This window comes from Schistocerca americana, chromosome 6 (assembly GCF_021461395.2).
Source record: "Schistocerca americana isolate TAMUIC-IGC-003095 chromosome 6, iqSchAmer2.1, whole genome shotgun sequence".
Classification (NCBI taxonomy): domain Eukaryota; kingdom Metazoa; phylum Arthropoda; class Insecta; order Orthoptera; family Acrididae; genus Schistocerca; species Schistocerca americana.
The window spans coordinates 434,634,979-434,647,173 of NC_060124.1; the positions used below are offsets into that span (position 1 = coordinate 434,634,979).

Sequence of the window (12,195 nt, forward strand, 5' to 3'; positions counted from 1 at the left end):
CAGGTTGGCTTTCTTTGCACCAAGCTGTCAAAACCGCAATGCAAATGGACTGCGTACAATCAGGAGCTGCATGCAGTGTATGAGGGAGTGAAATATTTCTGCTCCTCCACTGAGGGGTGCCATTTCACCATTTTTACCGTCCACCAGCCACTCATGATGTGGTTTTGTCAGAAAGATGGTGATCAAATTTCACCTCAGCAGTTCAGCCAGCAGGAGCACATAACACAAGTTACATTTGATGTAAACATGCATCCAGTGTTGACAACATCATTGCCAATTGCCTCAGCCACTTCTATACTCTCAGCCCTTCACTCAATTATGAGGCACTTGCAAAAGCCCAGACCACCGACCCCACACTAGCCCACTTACATCAAGATCAAAATTCGGACATCAACCTCCAACTCCACCCAGTCCTGGGCACTGACCTGCAGGTTTAGTGTGATCTCCTGTCTGACCCCATGCACCCCACCTGCTCCAAAGATCGTGTCTACCCCTACCTTCACCCTGCCTTCCACAAACCAGGTTTTGACTGCTTGCACGGGCTAACCCATCCTGGTGTCGATGCATCCACTAGCCTCATCCAGGTATGTTTTTTCTGATCCAGTATCCAATGAAACTGCCGCATGTAGGCTTGTACCTGCATCCCATGCCCATGTGTCAAAGTGGGCCATCACATTCACACACTGACAGCCTCATTTTCCCATGTTGAACACCGATTCTCCCATGTCCATGTTGAACTCGTCGCCCCCTTGCCCTCTTCACATGGCTGCCACTTTCTCCTCACTATGATACATTGGTTCACACATTGGCTGGAAGTCATGCCCAACCTGGACATTTCTGCCAAAACAGTTGCCCTTGCATTCACCAAAACATGGATTTTGCATTTAGCTTCCCCCAACTACTTAACGTCTGAGTGTGGGTTCCAATTCACTTCTTGTTTACTCAAAACCTTGGATGAGACCTGCGGCACCCTTATCCATACTACCACTAGCTATCATCCTGCAGCAAATAGCACAGTGGAACATTTCCACCACACGTTGAAATCCCCTCTTATCTATTGTGGCAGCAAATGTTCCACCACTTGGCCACAGCCCTTGGTCCTGCCAGGTGACATTATTGAGCTGCAGCCTCTCCCAGCTATGTTGTGTATTCCAGCTTAAAGTCAGCAGCTGCACAACTAGATGGACTGGCTGTGGCCAATGCCTCCATGATGATGCCATTGCAATTAAAAAACTTTTGTGCACCACATTCTCGCCTTGTGCCCTCACATAATGCTATGCATCGATGCCTATCAGCTCCCACTCTGCCCACAGCACTTGGGTCCTCACCTTGTTCTGCAGTGAAGCAACAAAAAATTCACTGTGTGGCTCCACAGTTCCCCATCAGTGGTATCCACTGACAGGTGAAAGCCAGCTTACATGTTCATCATCAACAACACAGATGCACCACCAGCAGTTGAGGTATCCCTACCAATTACCAACACCATGGACACCGCTGCTGACACCAACGTCCACCATGACATCACCAGTGCCTGGAACCCAGATGCAGCTGCATCACTCCCATTTGTTACCCTTCCTTGTGCCATCCCTGAGGGGGCGGAACCCAGTGCCGAAGGCTTGACACATATCACTGACATCAATGCTTCACCAACACTGTCCGACAAAGCCACAGGTGCCACTCATCTGGCAGCCCAGCAGCCTTAGCCGCAGCTCTGAATGCAGCCTCCAGCACCCAAGAAGTGACGCATTTCATCACTACCATGCCAGCATCCCACCAGGGTGTGCAGCAGACTGCAGAGACAGCAGCACTCACCAACGCCCACACACTCCAGCACGTGTTACACCATGCACACCAACCACACATTTAATCACTACCATGCCAGAATCCCACCAGGGCGTCTAGCAGACTGCAGAGACAGCAGGAGCACTCACCGATGCCCACACACTCCAGCATGTTTTACACCGTGCACACCAGCCACACCGTGCACGGGCACTGATGCCCTGTCTGCAATATTTCCCCACTCCTGCCCTGTGTCCAGCGAGACTGCACCATGGCACAGTCCTCACGCTAACCAGCACACCTCCTGCATCTGTCGCCACTCCACGCAACACCTTCCTCCCTGAGTTGCAGGTCCAGTCATGCATCTAATGCTCTGGGTCACTGCCTGCCGTCACACAGAGCACACAGCTCGGACCAACTCCCAATGCTGCCCACCCACCACAGATTTACACTGCCACCACCACAGACCCCACCACTGCACGCCACACTAGCACACTTGGGCATCAAGGTAGTGGCTGCACAGACCAACTGTGACCACTTGCCCCATGCTGCTGCACCACCACGTCAGCTGGTATTACCTGCCATTTGCCTTCTCCTGCCACAAACCATGCCAACACACCTGGGCATCAACGTGGTGAGTGCCAAGGTCACGGACTAGGCGCGACCACCTGCCCAACGCTGCTGCCCCACCACCACACCCCCTCAACAGGGGACCAGCTGTTTCTCACCACCATATCACACCACCCCTTGCCACTTTGCCAATGCGATGGGCATCACCCTTACAATCCACTGTCAGACAGGTGCCTCTGCGCAGCTCTATTACTGATGCATGCATCATAAGTGACTGATGCCTGGAGCTGCACTCATACATTGTCATCCCATCATCTGCCTCTTGCAAGGGGGAAACTGTGTGGGATCTCTAAATTCCAAATTCTGAGACCCACACAGTCTATCTAGCAGACAATGCTGTCCGCACAGCCACATCTGCTCTTGCTCCAAAAAATCCATGTGCAATAGGCAACAGTCAACAAAAGTGTCTTTTCCCCCATCATTGCATGTGAAAACTAATGCTTCCAGCTGGATCTTCACTAGCTGTATACGACACCATTCTCACATGTGCAGTAGCAACAGTAGCTACACGAGGTTACAAATTCAGTGAGTGTGCAGAGTTTTTAATGAGAATCCAGGCACTGTACGAAGACTTGTGACTGCTGCAACCTGATGCTGTCCTGGATTTATCTCAGTAAGTCGGCCTTCCATCATATTTTGCAAATAGCTTGCAGGTGCCTCGTTTGCTGAACAGGACCAGTGGTGTACCCACCAGCATGACTCAGTTGTGCAGCTACCTATTTTAACACAAACATCTTGTCATTGTAGGGCCCTTGGCAGATACTGGAACAGTAAATTCCATGCTAACAAGGATATGAACAGTAGGAAACAGACAGTTGAACAGTAGTTTTTTATTGTGCATAGTTTGTGCTTAAACAGTCAATCATCTGGCTAAATTTCTACTGTCATGCATATTTATAAGTAAGTGCACCATCCCATTGCACTCCTCACAGCTTTCTCTTTTAAATTAAGTGGTAAGGCGTACTGTGTGGTAAGCACTGAGGTCATGGCACGCAAACCCACAGTCTAGCTTTTATGTTAAATAATTACTTTCAGACACTTTTTGATGCCTTAAGGAAAAGTTGGAGATGTGTACTTTCAAATGACATGCATTAATATTCTGAAATATGTTTCCTGTTGCTCACTAAATATTTAGGGTCATACTGTATATTTATTAATTAAAAAAGTTTTTGAGCTAACTAATTAGATCACTGCAATCATATTAGCAATTAGTATGTAATGAGCAATCAAATCAAATGGTACTAAGCTCATTTATAAATATGGAATTACTGTGCACTCACTGTGTGCTAGGTACACTATCACACTGTCATTATCATAGTTTAGGAATAAAATTAGAAAATCTTTGGAGGCAGAAAAACATAGCTGATGAAACTGGATACTCAACTTGCTTCATCTCATACAGATAAAGCCTTACAGCAGTATCCAGTCTGCCACATAGGGATGTGCTCTCTATGGTTAAAGCTCCACTGAGATTAAAGAGGAAAAGGGTCAGAAATACTGGAAAGAAGGATGCAAATGTGGAAGCCGAAAGAAGAAAAATGCAAAGAAGTATTTCAGAAAATAGTAAAGAGCAACATACCAAGCAATGAAATGAAGTTAGTAGAGCAGGAATGGGAACTGTTCAAAACAATGGTGGTGGAAACAGCAGAAAAAGTGTGCAGAACACCAGTGATAAGAAACAGTGGAAAGAAACACCCTGATTGACTGGTAGAGTAAGGGAGGAAGATGTAAAGAGAAACAAAGCATCCTACATATGATTTCAAGAGCAAAGAAAGGAATAGTCTAGGAAGAAGGATATGGCAAAGAAAGTGGTAGTATCAGGGAAGAGAAAATTGATGGAAGAGCAGATAACAATTATGGGAAAGGACTGTGAGGGAAGTAAGAAGGTCCTCTGTGGAATGGTTAAAGCTAAGATGAGAGCATGTTGGAATATGTCAGGAAGACCAATAAAGAAGGAAAGGGAAGTATATGAAATCAAGTAAATATGAAAGAAATATTTTGAAGAGATACTAAGCCCCAGTGGAAGTATAGAAGACGAAAGGGAATCAATGCCAATTTTTAAGAAGGATTGTAGGAAACATTGTCAAAATCACAGAGAAGCTACTTTAATTTACCACGTTTCCAAAGTATTTGAGAAGAGTCCAGAAAGGAGAATTCAGAAAATAATACTGCAGAAGGAGGACAGAGAGAGGAACAATATGAGATGCACCAGGAAGGCTGACAGTGGATCTAATTTTTAGTGCAAGGCAGGTACAAGGCAGACACTTTGATTATGGTAAGGATTTAGTAATAGTGCTCTGGACATTGAGAAGGCACACGATAATGTGAAAAGAAACAGTATGTGGGAAACCCTCCAGAAAAGGAGAGGTGGAAGGCTGACAATGAGAAAAGTAAAGGAAATGTATCAAAGAAGAGTGAGTTGTGTAAAAGTAAGTGGAGAGAAAACATACTGTTTTGAACAGAAAAGTTACCTGAAGAAAGGAAGTGCACTATTCCCTCTTCTTTTCATCACTGTTATGGATTAATAGTATTAGGAGTGGCAGCCTTAACAGGACATGAAAATTTGAAAGCAATGGTTTTTGCAGAAGATTTCATGGTGCAGGGAAGTGGAAAAGGAAAGGTACAAAACAGGCTTAATATATGGGAGGAAGAGGGAGGCAATATGGATTGCAATTTAATGCAAAGAAATCTGAAGTGATTACGGCAATGAGGAATAACAGGAGAGTGGTAACAGATATAAGTCTTAGAGAGCAAGTACTAAAGAAAGTTTCAAGTAACTGGGGAGCATAAGAGAAGATGGCAGAATGAACGATAAAAAGATTAATGAAAGGGAAAGGCAAGCCCATGGATTCTTGCAGAGTGTAAGTAGGCTGGCCTGTAGCAAGAATGTAATGTCAGAATGTTATACCAAATATATAATACTCCTTTACTCATGCATGAACTGGAAACATGGATAATGAAGAAAATGTGGGTGACTAGCATACTGTTTTGTGAGATGAAATTTCAAAGAAGCAGGGTAGGACTAACAAGAATGCACAGGGTAAATATTGAGACAGTGAGAGAAATAATAGAAGAGAAGATCATGCAACAGATCATAAAAAAGACAAAATTAAGTTGGTGTTGGACATGTCAAAAGTGCTGGAGTTGTCAAGATACCAAGACAGACTCATGAAACGATGAGAGGATGCAAGAGACAAAGAGAAAGGCCAAGAGAAGGTGGATCATTGGAATAAAGGAATGCGTGAAGAAGGGAGGAGAACACTGGATCACAGAAAAGAGGGAAGAAGGGTGGGAGGACATGATAAATGAGAGGTTTATTTTCCAAATAGACCCATCCAGGTGCTGGACACTACAAAACATGACGTTGATGATGATGATGTATCCACATTTATTATGCACTTGAGAATGAGTACTTGCTTGACACTAACTATTAGTGTTTCATGAAGTGCACTTTTAAGATTAAAGCCTGGTGGAAATAATGTTGTTCTTTAAATTGATCAAGGCTATGAGGCCAACCCAGTAAACTTAAAATGATAATAAACCATTCTCCAAAGATGAATTTTTGTAATAGTGTATGATTGTGAGAGCAGTAGGAAGAATGCTCACAGAGCTTACATGACTATATAGCATTCTTTAAATTTTTATTAGATTTTGAAAGTTCCAAGATCTTGACAGTTTATTTTAATAAGAAAAATGTTGTAGACAGTGATAGAGAAAACAGCAAACATGCTGCTTTGGCTTCTGTTACAGGTTCCTGCGACTGCCAATGCCAGTGACAAGCCCCTGAGAATTACTAAGGATCTACTATCAACTGCATAGAAGTGTTTTAGTGCTCACTGAGCAAACTTCATACCTGTTACATCATTGATGCAAATATATTTTTATTGTATTGCTCTTCTTTTCCTTTTATATTCATTAACTTAGTGTTAAAACTCTGTGTAAGTAATAAAAACACTGTATTATCTGAATGGCAGTTATTGATGGATGATTAACATAGTTTACATAAATATTCTTTATTATAAAATACACTATCCCTCATTTTAAAAAACTAAGAAATGAAAATAAATAGTATACAGTAAAAATAGGTTATGGAGTAAATGGTTTATTTAGTTTCAGCATCTACATCTATACACTAAAAAGCTGCAAAATGTGTAACTAAGGTTTGTTCCTATTCCATTCACAATGGAGCACGAGAAGAAAAACTCTTTATATCCTCCTGCGCAAGTTGCTTTTAGCTTCATTTGATCTCAATAGTCCCCATGGGAACAATTTCTGTGGGGCTGAAGAGTATTGGTAGATTCAATCCTGGAAATTAGGTTTTGGAATATTTCAGAATTGGCTTATGAAAGACTTTAGGTGTCTTTGAGTAACAGCCACTTTGGGCTGTCAACATGATTGTGATGCTTTCCAGTAAGTTTGGCTATGACCATTTACAATACATTTAGTTTGATGCTTGGTGTTCCTTCACAATCAGCAAACACTTTACAAGTGTTACAAATGCAACACAATTAATTGGTATTTCTAAGATAGTCTTATTTCTATAAATCTATAAAGAATCACAGAAGTTTTCTTTTCTAATGGACCCACAGCATCCTTTAAGTTAGTGAATGACATAAAATAAATATACTCAGGTTTCTGCTGCACAATGACTTCATTAAGTTGTTGTCTACAATGACTATTCTTTCAGCTATTGTGCCATTTTCAAGTGATCGTACAATGTTAATGATGGTCCAATTTTTGTATAAAAGTATAGAAGTATACTCTGGATGGCTTACATCTATGCTTGTAATTATTTGCCTTAAGTTTTAGATGTCACAATATAACATCCTGGAGTGATTTGCAGGAATTATTTTCAGTTTTTGTGTACTTGGAATTTGTCAGAAATTTACATATGTTGCTCACTTTGTATTTGCAACTACATTCATTTGACAGTAAATCTTACTCTACTGACACATACATGTTTACAGTGAGTTTACATTTACGAAAATCAATGCTAATAGCTACATTACAAAGATTGTATAACTGTACGTTTCTGTGTATTGTGCAGAGATATTAGTGTGTATTAGTGGAATGAAGTATGGTCAGCAAGTGAATTTAAGAACAAAAATTTAGTACACGATCCGAACAAGAAGACTGATGGCTTCAACCTACCAAGAAGAGTGTGGACAGCTCTAAACCGGGTCAGAACGAGTGTTGGGAGATGTAAACATCTGATGAACAAGTGGGGCCTGGCAGGCAGCGCTGTATGTGAGTGCGGTGAAATACAGACAATGGACCATCTACTCGTGTGCAAAGTGTATGGCTATGGTGGTGAACTCATGGACATACATAGACTCAGTGACTCAGCCATAGAGTGGCTCAAAAACATATCTAATATAGTGTAGAATTATATTGTTTTCTTTTTTAGTATATAGTGATAAGAATATTGTAAACTATGCCTATGTGATGCCGAACGAGTAAATAAATAAATAAATAAGTGTGTTATGAATTCCCTTGTTTTAATTTATTCTGTGGTGTCATGAGGTGTTGAAACTGTTTCCTTTTCATTTTGGAAGACAATAAAGTTTTCCAAGTATTTTTTGTGTTTTAATTTCATCTGTTCATGTGAAACAAAACCTTAAAATCAAATAAAACACATGATGCAGTGTAAATTAAACATTAAAATCCATTCAATGAACTTTTTGTTACTTCACCTAATTCATAAAAAGAATATCAGTGCAAAAAACAAATCATGTCAAATAATAAATGTGCTAGAACTCAAATGGCACAAGCCTAGGCAGAAGCACTTGATCCTGTGATTAGGAACTTGCTGCAATATGCTGGTGCACCATTACTAACAGCACACACTGGGCACTGTTGCCCACATGTTGGTTAGCACTTAGCAAGTTACTGAACCTGGGGACACTTCGGCACAAGGTGTAGTTGTCACTTGTAGCAGCAACACCACAAAAAACCCACTTTGGTGCATATAAATATTGGCCATCTGGCCAGGTAGGTCATTGAATCAACGAGCCATTGAGTCAGCATCCGTAACAGTACCAGCTACTGCTGCTGTCCTGAAAGGATCAGCTTCCTGGGTCCAGCTGCGGCTCTGATGGGCCAACGGTTGAACTGAGACACACCTAGCCACACCCCTAGCCAGTTAGCCACTGGGTGTCTGCCACCACTACATGCTGGACCAACTTTTGCTCTCAGATGCCTCTGCCTCTGTCACTCATCAAGGGTGGGCAGGCCCCAGCCACCTCGCTAGCATCATAATGACTTCAGGTCACTACACCCACACCTGACACAGCTTTTCTGAGATATGCTGACCAGACAGGGGCATGCACCACTGGGCCACACTATGCAGAGCAGCCACAGGTTTTCCACAAGAATGCTTTGCTGCTGAGGTGTGTTGATCATTCCCCACCTCCCAGCACCCAGCAGACATGCTATAAACACAAAATGTTGGAAAGCATTAAAGAAAGTCTACTGTCACTGAGCAACTTTTGACTCACCTTAACACACCATCCTCCACCAAAGCAGCCCCACACAGTGGACTCAAAAGTAGTGGTGGAGACTGCAGTCATAGTTGACTTTTGCAGCAGCAGTGAGAAAGTACAAGTGTCAGCTTCAACTTCACTCAATAATACCCTCACTTTTCATCTTATATAATTTCTTTTCTATTGCTTCTCTTTTAGAAAATGATTCACTATATGGCTTAACGAAAATCGTTCATGCACTTTTAATTTAATTTTCATTTCTTACTACTTCAGGTTTTCCATCAAAAACTTCATAATACGCTCACAACAGTTTCCTTAAATTTCCTTTTTGTTCCAGATTTTACCTTTCTGCTTCCTCAAATTTTGCTTCTACCATAATGAGAGAGTGTTCATGAACCAAACCTTTTTCAGAATAATCATCATCTTCCTCACAATATCCTCTCTAATCAACGTAAGTTATCCCACTGATTTCTTTATTACTGTGCAACCCTACTACAACATCTCAGTGAATTCTGGGTATGCTTAACTTTGTTTCTTATGATTTGAGAAATCCCACAAATGGGACCGCCAGTATCTACAAATGTGTTATCAGTTTAATTGTAAATGTAAGAACTACCCTGTACCTTGCATTCATTTTGATTAACCTCTTCTCCCTTTCTCTCAGTAATGCACTTATAAGTGTACCAGATTCCTGTCACTATTTCTTATTGACAGGACAATTGTCGATTGCAGATTTCTCCCAACCAAACAAACTACTATTCATTTCATTCCACAATCTGGATGTCTCCACTTACAAACTTCTTTTACACTAGCTCTCAATTTCTTGTTTCTGTTATTGTCATAACAACTATTTCAAGCTACTTTCAAATTTTCATGTCTCATATTCTCTCACAGTATTCACTATCAGCACTAATGACTAGTGACTTACTAATGTTGACTTAAAATTCTGATTTTCCTGGACTTCCCTATCAGTAACTTGACTCCCCCAACTATGTCCACAATCACTGCCTAAGTCACTATCTTCTACTGTTGTTTTTTCACTTCAACATAAATCATCCTGAAAGTTAATTTTTTACAAACAGTTTCACTTCTGTCATCATCATTTTCATGATTAGCAACTTTATCATTAAGCTTATTGCAGTTATATGCTAAACCCTCTTCACCCCTCCTCCTCCCCCTCCCCCCCCCCCCCCCCCCCCAAGTGCATTATCATCACACCTATCAGTTTCAACATCAGAATAAACAAGATTACTCTTTACTTCTTCTCCGTAATTACTCATTAACTTATTTATGTCAAATTCATAAAAATTATTGGCAGTTCTTCTCTCTGTTGACACTTCATGTCCTGACTGACTATAGAAATTAGTGAGCACCCCCACATCCAGCTCCATCTCTTTACTGAATGTGCTATTTGTCTTTTTTGTCATCAGATATATTAATAATTATTGCTTTCGTAAAGTTTCTCTCATAATACAATTTATTCATCTGGTGTACTCCTCTGTAATTTTGCTCATAAAAGCCCGATTTTCTTCTCTCCTGAAACCTTTTCCTGTATTTGTTACCCCAATTTTGGTTCCTATTTCTTGCCCAAACTGACATGCTCCTAACAGGATGATCATTAGTTTCTCTGCATGTTTCCCCTATTATACAGGCTTCTGTTAGCTTGTGATCTATTATTTCCCTCCCCTGCCCTATCTATGTTTTCAGATTCCGTATTCCCATTTCTGTGTATCTCATACCAATGAAAATCTCTTCCATTTCCAACTCCCTGTTGCTATTCATTTCTGTAATTTCCAAAATCTGTTCCTCCATGATTTATCTCATTATAATTTTGATTCCTTCCCCCTTGCTGATAACCACTTAATCCACCCTTACTGAAATTTTGTCTGTCATTTTTATCCAAAGCTCTGTCCAACTAACCAAGATATTTTAGAAATTGCTCGACAGTCACAGGGCCCATAAACTAAACCCAAATGCACTTTCTGTGGTAATCTCCATTTCAAGGCATCAGTTTGGGTGATCTCATCAAATGATCTGTCCAAATGCATTAAACTCCGACGCTGTTTTTCACAAATTTCTTTCATGTGCCCATTTCCCTCTCTATAGTTTCCCCCCTCAAACATTCACTTTTTATCCTAGCTTGTGATCCTGATCAAAAGTTGCTCGGAGAACTTTTTTTTTTTTAATTCACTATAAGATGCAGGGGTTGTGATTAACCCATGAAAGTGCTTTACCACACAAAAACTACTTTATAAATTTAATGTGAAACATATCAGTCATTTCAAGAACAAAGTCAGCTGGATGTAAGTACCTCAGTCACTTCATTTCATATGATGAGTATTTCTCGTTTGCAGTGACTGTATCTTTAAGTAATGCAGTTTTCTTTAATTTCACATATTCATTTGTGGCTTGATAATTTTAGTATATATACAAACTGTCTCCTGAGATTGGTAGTAACTATTCTTACTTTTTGGTCTTGCTTTGATGTTTTATTATTTATTTCTGGAAATTTTTTGCTTAGTATTTTACGATGTCTCAGAGATCGCAAATTAAAATTTTTGTCAGTTGGTCCAAGAATCCAAGATTGCTATTCTCACAGTTTGCCAAAGTCTATATAATAAGTCTTATTAATATTAGTTCAAGTGTTTCTGATAATATCTACTAATATTAGTTCATTTATTATATACGGTTCTAATTATTCTATTAGTTTGTGTGTGCACACCAGCCAGTATTTTGCTTTGCAGGTCTGTGAGTTACAGAGTAAGTTAGAGGTTGCCCCTGACAGTAACAATGGTGAAAATCAAAATGATGGTGGCTGTTTCTTCTTATCTGGCTCTACATGTTTTGACATGCTATGTAGTATTTACTTGTCATTATCTTTTGGGGTTTGTGTTAACTTTTTGCTTAACTAGTGATACAGCATTACAAGAACCATAGTTAGAATCAATTTTTTACTGGCACATGGATGTGAAAAAAGTTTTCTTTTATAACTCATTATGAAAAATATTATAATAAACATGGTGAATGCTACATCGGTATTGAGACAGCCACCTGTTTCCACATCCTCAAGAAAATCTGAGCTACTAACATCAACGTGTAACATAAAAAAAACTGGTTCCATAACCATGGATGGACTGCCCACTTTTGTAATTTTTGCACTGTGTAAAATATTTAACTTTTTACCCGTTTTAGCTCTATATTTTGTAATTTGTTCAAAGGCGCTTGGTGCACACATTTAGACAGTTTGTTATAGTATCTTGAACAAGATATTTATAGCTCATTTGGACCTTTGCTACCCCTGGCC

At 40.4% G+C, this 12,195-nt stretch overlaps 1 protein-coding gene across 1 annotated transcript in view; it reads left to right on the forward strand.

The window, feature by feature from the left end:
• Window positions 1-7,301, forward strand: part of LOC124620192 — a 429,599-nt gene extending 422,298 nt beyond the window's left edge. Inside the window, exon 24 of the mRNA XM_047146861.1 lies at window positions 6,160-7,301. The gene's annotated coding sequence lies outside the window, so the exon portion shown is untranslated. The remainder of the gene's footprint in view (window positions 1-6,159) is intronic.
• Window positions 7,302-12,195: the final 4,894 nt, after the last annotated feature.